This window comes from Tachysurus fulvidraco, chromosome 12 (genome assembly GCF_022655615.1).
Source record: "Tachysurus fulvidraco isolate hzauxx_2018 chromosome 12, HZAU_PFXX_2.0, whole genome shotgun sequence".
In the NCBI taxonomy this organism is placed as follows: domain Eukaryota; kingdom Metazoa; phylum Chordata; class Actinopteri; order Siluriformes; family Bagridae; genus Tachysurus; species Tachysurus fulvidraco.
In genome coordinates this window covers 23,809,933-23,818,945 of record NC_062529.1, presented here as the reverse complement: position 1 = coordinate 23,818,945, position 9,013 = coordinate 23,809,933, and the positions used below count along the sequence as shown (strand labels likewise).

Genomic DNA, 9,013 nt, shown 5'->3' with positions numbered 1-9,013 from the left:
AGTCAGATCATTTGACTCATCTCGACTCTTTTGACACCTAAATGCCCCAAAACCTTTTTTTTTTTGTATTTTATTAATTTCTTTTTACAGTAATTTATGGCAGAAATTGTTTCACAAAACCTTACTCTATTTATATTTTACTAACAAAATAACTTTACAGTTTTTAAAAGAATCATAAAATCATTTATGTCAGGCTTCATAAACACAGCTGAGAGTCAAATATATGACTCATTAATTCCAGTAATTCACAATAATGAAAGGTTAATGTGTTGAAACGAGAAACATTCCAGTGATAGTGATAAATCTATGTTAGATAGATAGATAAAGAGACAGAGAGACATGCATGGTGTGAGGATGGTGTGAAATGGTCAGTAACATAGTGGAGTTCGACAACATTTTGGCTGCCTCACGCAAGGAAAGCACGATGTTCATGTTTTTTTTAACTCAATGGAAAAATTACGCATAATGGTGCAAAATAAATTAGTGCTAAAAACATCATACTCTTAAATGTTCCTCCCTTGTGTGCATCCAATGTGCATCTGTTTATGTTTTGTGTCACGTGTCTGCTCTGCCCTTGTCTCTTCCTCCCCATCTCTGCACACCTGTTTCTCATGTGTTTCTCAAAAATTTATGCATGATGTAATGATGCCAGTCTTGAATCAAATCAGTGCATGTATGTGTGCATTCTCTACAAACACTGTGTCCAATGAATGCAGTCACTAATAAACAAATATTCACAAGACAAAGGCCAAATCAATAAATGTTACTTTTATTTAGTATTGATATTGCATTAATATTTTGTTTGTGCTATCAACTCTGGACCTCTGGTAATAAAAATAGTGACATTTCACTGCTTTTGGTTGCTTTTGGTTGCCGCCGTTATAGATAAACGTGCGGAGGACGTGCAATGACTCGTGCGGACATGCAGTGACACTCTAAGAGCAGTGAGTCGCCAAACCTCCCTTATTGCAGTCGCACACATTTCTTATGATTTTATTTTGTAGTAAGGAGTAACGAAGATGCTTATTGGAAATATAACGGAGTAAAGGTATACATTTTATCTAGGAACTGTAGTGGAGTAAAAGTGAAAGTTGACATAAATTTAAATAGCGAAGTAAAGTACAGATACGTGAAATTTTTACTTAAGTACGGTAACAAAGTATTTTTACTTTGTTACATTACAAGACTGCGCGGAATCCTCTGTTTTGTTCTAGTTGTGTCGGCTGTTGTCTTCTGATGTTGTCTTACTGTATGTCTGGTCTGGCATTGTCTGTGTCTTTTTTTCATGTTTTTAGTTATTAAACCAGTTTATTTTTATGCTATCCTGCATTTGGGTCTGTTTTATCCCTGCGTCAATGACAGAAGGATTCCGCCACTCCTAAGACCCAGCAGGATAGCGTCAGCCTAGACCAGCTCTGTGGGAGTGTTTATTTTTTGTTGTTTTTTTTCCAGACTGTTTTTTATTTGCCCTGGACATTTGTTTGTTTTGTGTGGGTGATATCGGTTTACATTTTTCCATTGGTCCTTCTGCTCGGCTGTGGATGTCGCTAGGCTCTTCTGCTTGGCTGTGGACGTCGTTAGGCCCTTCTGCTCAACTGTGGATGTCACTCCTCCTTCCTGGACCTCGTCGGGACTGATATTAAGACGGATTGGCGAGTCGGGAGCCACGCCTCGAGGGGGGGTACTGTCAGGACTCAGCCCAGACATTGGCCATGTGCATCTGTTTATGTTTTGTGTCACGTGTCTGCCCCGCCCTTGTCTCTTCCTCACCACCTCTGCACACCTGTTCCTCATGTGTTAATTGTTGTCAGTATTTAGTCGAGCCATGTTGCCTTCCCAGTCAACACGTGAGATCATGCGATGATCACAGTGACATCACACAATCCTCATACTGTGATCCTCAGCATGTGTGTAAAGCGTGAGCTCAACGTGAGTTCATCTGATCCTCATACTGTGATCCTCAGCATGTGTGTAAAGCGTGAGCTCAATGTGAGTTCATCTGATCCTCATACTGTGATCCTCAGCATGTGTGTAAAGCGTGAGCTCAACGTGAGTTCATCTGATCCTCATACTGTGATCCTCAGCATGTGTGTAAAGCGTGAGCTCATTGTGAATGCTTCACACTCCGGTCCAGTTGGTGATGGTAAATTCAGCATCTAAGCTGGTCTTCCAACCACCATAAACCATTTAAAGAAGAAGAAAAAGTTGTGCATGGGATTGTTACACCGCAGAAATGGTGAGTGGCCTATTTACATACTTTTAGATGTGCAATGTGGTCTGGTCTTTTTTAGCAGAGTACTGCTCACACATGCTACATGTATACCAGCCATTTTACCTTCAGTAATCACACCAAAACTGCTAGCTGCAGCTAGTTTGCCTATCAGTATTTGTGAATTGTTAGGCCTGTTATGTCAGATCATTACAACATTACTAACTTTATATTTCAATATATTATTATTTTTTTATTTATACTTATATTTCAATAATTAACAAGCGCTGTAAAACAACAGTCAGCAAGAATGCTGCACTGGTGGAATAGCGTAAACTATCATTGCTCTTTGGATAAAAAGATGAAGTACGCCTACTCTTAGACACTCATATTAAAGATAAAAAGCCTTATTTCACGACGCTATATGACTAGTTTTTTTTTAATAACAACTTCTATCTGCGGAACTGTAGCTGTTTTATGTTAAAAGCTTCAACGTCACTTCCCATTTACCAAAACTCAAAGTGACTGACATTCATCCTCTTATTAACATAACAAGCAACTTTACCCAGACATCAGAGGCAACACTACATCATTAAGAATGTAAAGTGTAGATCTACAAAAGTGTAGTTTAAAGTACTTTATGATACACACTTTCTTTAGGATACACAGCAATTGTCCAAAGAAGACTTCTTAAACAATTATCAAATACAGTAATCAGTGAGAGTGGCTAAGGTTGTCCTCTCAAACAAAAAAATTTGTAAAAGATGTATGTGTTTCATATAATGTTTTACTAATACAGAAGTTCTTTTTGGCCTGTTAGGATTTGGAAACAAAAATTAAGGCATTGAAAAGACAGCAACAAAAAGCTTGTAGAAAATCAAAAAAGATCATTTTGGCTCTTCAGAAAAAAATGAAAACACTTCTGATAGTGAACACTCCTCCAGAGAACTTGAATCAGACTACTCATCAGACGACTCAGGAAATATGCTGGATGTTGTGGAGCAGCATCTAAATGAAGACTTGCAAGAACAGTATGATTCAGAATCACAACAGAATACCATAATTAATATGCAAGATCAAGTGCTATGGTATGAAATTGATAGACTAAATGATTCCATGGATGTTACCAGTGAAAGTAACTCAGAGCTAGCTTTGTCTCTGGAGAAAAAGCTGTCTGAGTGGGCAATGAAATTCAACATCTCCATGACCTCTCTCACTCATTTGCTTAAGATTTTGAAGGAACATGACATTGATGTTCCAGCAGACGGACGAACACTATTGAAAACACCTCGTTCTGGCAGTTTGAGAATAACAGAAAAATCAGGTACATTTTAACTTTGAAAATGTCCATGCACTCATTTGGCAATATTATTCAGAAATTTCACTGAACTGTAAAATCTTGTTTTTGATAGGTGGCAAATACACAAATTTTGGATTAAAGGAAGGTCTTATGCATACTCTGTTTGAGCAAGACACTTCAAAATATGACCACTTTGAGATTTCTTTGAATATTGATGGCCTTTATTGATTAATATTTCAAGTCCAAAAACCTCACAATGTGGCCACTTCAGTGTGCTGTCATCAACATTGATGAAGAGAAAAACAGTCCTTTTGTTGTTGCTCTGTTTTCTGGAGCAAAGAAACCAAATGATTTGGAGTTTTTGAGGGATTTTATGGAGGAGCTGCAAGAACTGATGGAAACAGGCTTTAAAGGGAAGAGAATTGTCCTCAAAAACATCATATGTGATGCACCAGCACGAGCCCTCATCAAAGGAATAGTTCAGTTTAATGGCCGCTATGGCTGTGACTTTTGTGATGTAAAGGGAGTTCATGAGAGCAAAATGCTTTTTTTGTATAAAGGAAATCTCAGAACCAATGAGTCATTTAGACAGAAGACAAATCCTGAACATCACAAAACATATAGCATTCTTTTGAATCTGGACATTGATATGATCAGGCAGTTCCCAATAGATCCCATGCATTGTGTAGATCTAGGAGTGACTAAGCGAATGTTGATGCTGTGGAAAGAAGGACCTTTGGCCCATAGATTATCAGCTGGACATCTTAGCACCATTACTTATTTTCATCAAGCTGTCCGACATCACATACCTCCTGAATTCAATAGGAAACCCAGGGGGTTAGATGAACTGAAGCACTGGAAAGCAACTGAATTCCGAACATTTTTGCTTTATACTGGACCAGTGATTTTGAAATATGTTCTCGATAAGGAGAAGTATATTCACTTCCTTTCACTTAGTATTGGAATGCGCATCTTGTACAGTGAAAACCTAATGGAGCATCGTGATTATGCAGATGAGCTGTTAATATATTTTGTTGAAAAAGGTAGCAGCCTGTATAGCATGAGGTTCATCTCATATAATGTGCATTGCTTGCTACATCTCACTGATGTTGCAAATTACAACAGATCATTACACTATTGTTCAGCGTACAAGTTTGAGAACAATATGGGTCAAATCAAGAGGTTTATCCGCGGTTCAAGTGATCCACTGATTCAAGTAGCTAACAGATTGGCAGAGAGGCAAGCAATATCAAGTTCTAAGAAATCAAATGTTAACTCTGGTACGCCAAAGACAAAAGAATGTTACAGAATGACCAATGATAGCTACTGCCTTATACATGAAGTTCAAGAAAATCTGATTTTTTGTGAGGTTTTTTGCAGAATGGAACCTTTGTAAACTAAGCCATGTGACTCCAGAATAATTGGCATATTCAAAGGATTTCGGAATCACACTAAAATGTTACTGTTACGAGATACTGACACCACTCAACTGAGACATAAAGCAATCATGATACCTTTGTCCTTGATTGATAAAGATGAATACAATGCGGTAGCGCCTATACCGCTCATGCATTCAGTTTGATTAGTTAGTCAAGTAAGTCAGTAAGGCAGGGTTTTTGCCTTTTTTATTGCATGTTATCCTGATTTTGATCCAAAGACTATGAATAATGTGTGTGTGTGTGTGTGTGTGTGTGTGTGTGTGTGTGTGTGTGTGTGTGCGTGTGCGTGTGTTTTTTTTTTTTTTTTCATTGTACCAAATGTCCCCACAATTAAAGTGAACCACCTACATGTGCATTGTGGATAAAACGATCAGGGAAAAAACGGTTTAATTGATGTAGAAAAATAAATATAGAAACAATATAACTGATTTAGATAAATGCAATTTCACTGACCTTATGTATGTAATTTTGATAACAGGGAAGGAACCAAAGGAAACAAAATGCAAAGTCACCATGGAGAAATTGTTTGGTATGTGATATCAATTAGACATTATTTATTTATACAGACATAAAACATCCTTTGCTATATAACAATCTAACTTTACAATTTTTCAGATCTGAATACTAAGATACTCCAAAAAATTCAAATGCTGGAACAGAGACAAGCTGTCATCATGAATGACTTGGCAAAAGTTAAGTCTGTTCTCATGAAGCGGGCAGAAGAAGATGCCCATGAGGAACTTTTTAAACAACAACAGTGCTCCAGCTTTGAAACATTTGAAGCCTTCTTATCGAGAGCTTTATGTTAGTACTACTATATAAATTTAGCGTTTATTTTTACAACAAAGCCACAGTTTTATTTTTTTATTTTTTTGCAGCAGATACCATGTAAAAGAAATGTTGAAGCCTGGAATGTATTCGCCAAGTAGAAATTTTTTTGTCCAACGCCAACACCAGGCTGAAAAGGAAACCAAATAAAGGAAAAAGCTGACTTTTTGTTTGATTGTTTTTATTGATGGAAATAAAGAATGTGGGTGTAAAAGTTTGAGTTAACTGAATCATTTTAGATAACAGTGAACTAACACAATTATTGTATAGTGGTGTTATATGGTGATCTCACAGTATGAGCACACAGTGACCACAGTATGAGCACACAGTGACCACAGTATGAGCACACTGTGACCACAGTATGAGCACACAGTGACCACAGTATGAGCAAACAGTGACCACAGTATGAGCACACAGTGATCACAGTATGAGCACACAGTGATCACAGTATGAGCACACAGTGATCACAGTATGAGCACACAGTGAGTGTGATGTGACCTCATATTTCCACCACAGTATGAGTGCACTGTGATTGTGCAGTGACCTCATGTTGTGAATAAAGTATGAGCACACAGTGAGAGCTCTGCGTGGTTACACTTTTAGTTCACTGTGACACTCACATTATGCCCGCACCATGAGAATATTGTGAGCTCATAGTGACATCATTGTGAGATCAAATTGTTGACTGGGTTAAGCAGCGCAGAATCCTCTGTTGTGTTCTAGTTGTGTCTGCTTCAAGTATTTTGTCAACAGTACGCTTAAATGACTCAGAGATGGGGGACTCGACTTGACTCAAGTCAGACTTAAGTCGCAAATTTGAGACTTGAGACTTGCTTGACAAATATTAAAAAAAGACTCGACTTGACTTTGACTTGACATTCATTACTTGAGACTTACTTACTTGTGACTTGCACATGTGTGACTTACTCCCACCTCTGTAAGAACATCACCAGATCTCTTAGAGCTCTAGAGATTGAAGTGGTGGAGCTCCAGGGTTTGGTGGCGTTCACAGGAATTCGAAACCACATTGAGGCTCTCAAAAGAAACAAAAAATTCGTTGGATGAGTTGTTGGGCACAACAATACAGGGGGCGCTGGTCCGCTCTTGCTTATAAAGTGTCACAGAGATGGATGCTCCATGCAAGTTCTTTTTTGGTCTGGAAAAAATTAATGGACAGAAAATATTTATACATGCTTTACGAACAGTCAGGGGAGCTTGTAACTGATCCTACTTGAATTTGCAAGCAGACAGTCAGCGTTTATTCAAAGCTGTACAAAAATGAGCTCACAGATGTGCAAGAGGTTGAAGAAGTTTTTTTCCAAGCTTTACCTAGGCTAACCGAGGGGTAAATCTTTCAGTATTACAGAATTGTACAAACATACGCATTGTTGAGGGGCATTGCTCAGCACAATACCATCTTCATCAGTTCCATCCACCAACGCGGAGGATTCTGTAGAAGAGACCACAGCTACTGGAGACACAACAGGCTCTGTCACATTTTCTGTAATCGAGTCCGATTTATTTCTTTCATGATATTCCATTAACATGTTAACATGACACAAACGAGATTGGTGGTTTCGGTCAGGAGTACGTATAATATAATTGAGTCATTCTACGAAACGGGTGCCATTTGGGTCCACAACATTTGATGAGATGCATAAAGCACAAAAATGTCCCAAAATGTGCTTACAAAGCTTAAAGTTATTTATTGAAGTGTTCTTGTTAACATGATATATAATAAAAACACTATTCTTAAAGAATAACATACTATTTTTAATCATTTTGCATTAGTACAGTACATAGCCATTTTCACATGTCCATGTTGACCAACATGACATTTGCATCTAAAATATCACCAAATAAGTTATGTATTTTTATAATAAGATATTATTTTCAGAATTATATTTGTGTCCCTTTTCACATAAGATATATTTTATTCAAAACAAACCTTATTTTTTTGTATTATTATAATTTTTTTTTAATCAATCATGTACTGTTGCATTAAATGACATCACAAAGTGGAAGTGACATCATTGGAGCCTTGTTGCCACCAAGAACAAAAACAGGCAAGTACTGACATTCCTCTACATTCTTTATTTGTTGATTTTTCATGTTAGGCAGCTTCCGTCAAGCTCAAACCAACCACCCCGTCACGCATGATAGAGAGGGAAAACTAATTTTTATACATGTTTTATTGTGACGGGGTGGTTCTGCTTCCCATTTGAACATATCATACTCCCTTTTCTGTAAGCTTCGCCCATTTTGGGTTGTACATCCCACTCTTTCTGAACGGAACACATGTCTCTGCAAGTTCCATGAAAATCTCAGATTTGTAATTGAGAAGTTGCATAATTTGAGGCTCATAGATACTTTAGATCTTGAAAGTTTGACTAAAATGATAGCCTGTGACACCTCCAGGAAAATGTGTATGTATGATGAGTGTGAGGAATGTAAAGACAAGACTGTTCAGCTATCAAGATTTGATGGCTCAGCAAAGGTTGCATTCACTCAATGGGCCACAGCAGAGAAAGCAAGGTGCTGAATTATCTGCAGGCCACATACCCAGATGTATCTGTTCTACACTTTCTGAGTGATGGACCTTGTACTCAATACAAACAGAAAGGAAATTTCTTCCTTTTCAGCACAGAGCTTGCAAAACGAGGTCTGGAACGTGGAACTTTTTTGAGGCAAGCCATGGCAAGGGGGCCCCTGACGGTGTTGGGGGAACCTTGAAAAGAACCGCGGACAAGCTGGTGACCAACGGCCGCGACATACCCGATGTTCATGAGCTATATAAGGCCCTAACTGAAACATCTACAACTGTTAAGTTGTTTTATGTATCATCTGAGGCTGTTGAGCAGGCAATGGAAAAGATGCCAGGCAAGATTCCACCAGTGCCATCCACAATGAAAACCCACCAAGTGGTCACATCCACTCCAGGAGAAATCTTTTACTGTGCTCCACACAAAAGCAGCTGAGATGTCAATGCTTCACAGCACATCATTTTACATTTAACATGACAGCCCAAAAGGTGCCAACGGAAGCAATTGGCCATTATATTTTCCTTTGGGACATTTAACAGCCCCCTAACCGTGTGGCCAAACAAGAGCTCTGCTGGGCTGAAACCCAGATTTTCTTGTACAGTCTCGTGAACGGCAAATAAAATTAACGAAATTCCCTCGTCCCAATCTTTTGCTAAATCGAAACAATACTTTCTCAGCATAGACGAGAGTTTGG

General features: G+C 38.3%; 1 long non-coding RNA gene across 1 annotated transcript; it reads left to right on the top strand.

The window, feature by feature from the left end:
• The first annotated feature begins 4,985 nt into the window (after window positions 1-4,985).
• On the top strand, window positions 4,986-5,584 carry LOC125146083. The gene is made up of 3 exons (XR_007144597.1): window positions 4,986-5,103; window positions 5,427-5,477; window positions 5,564-5,584. It is a non-coding gene; the product is annotated as an uncharacterized LOC125146083 (long non-coding RNA).
• The last annotated feature ends 3,429 nt before the right edge of the window (window positions 5,585-9,013 follow it).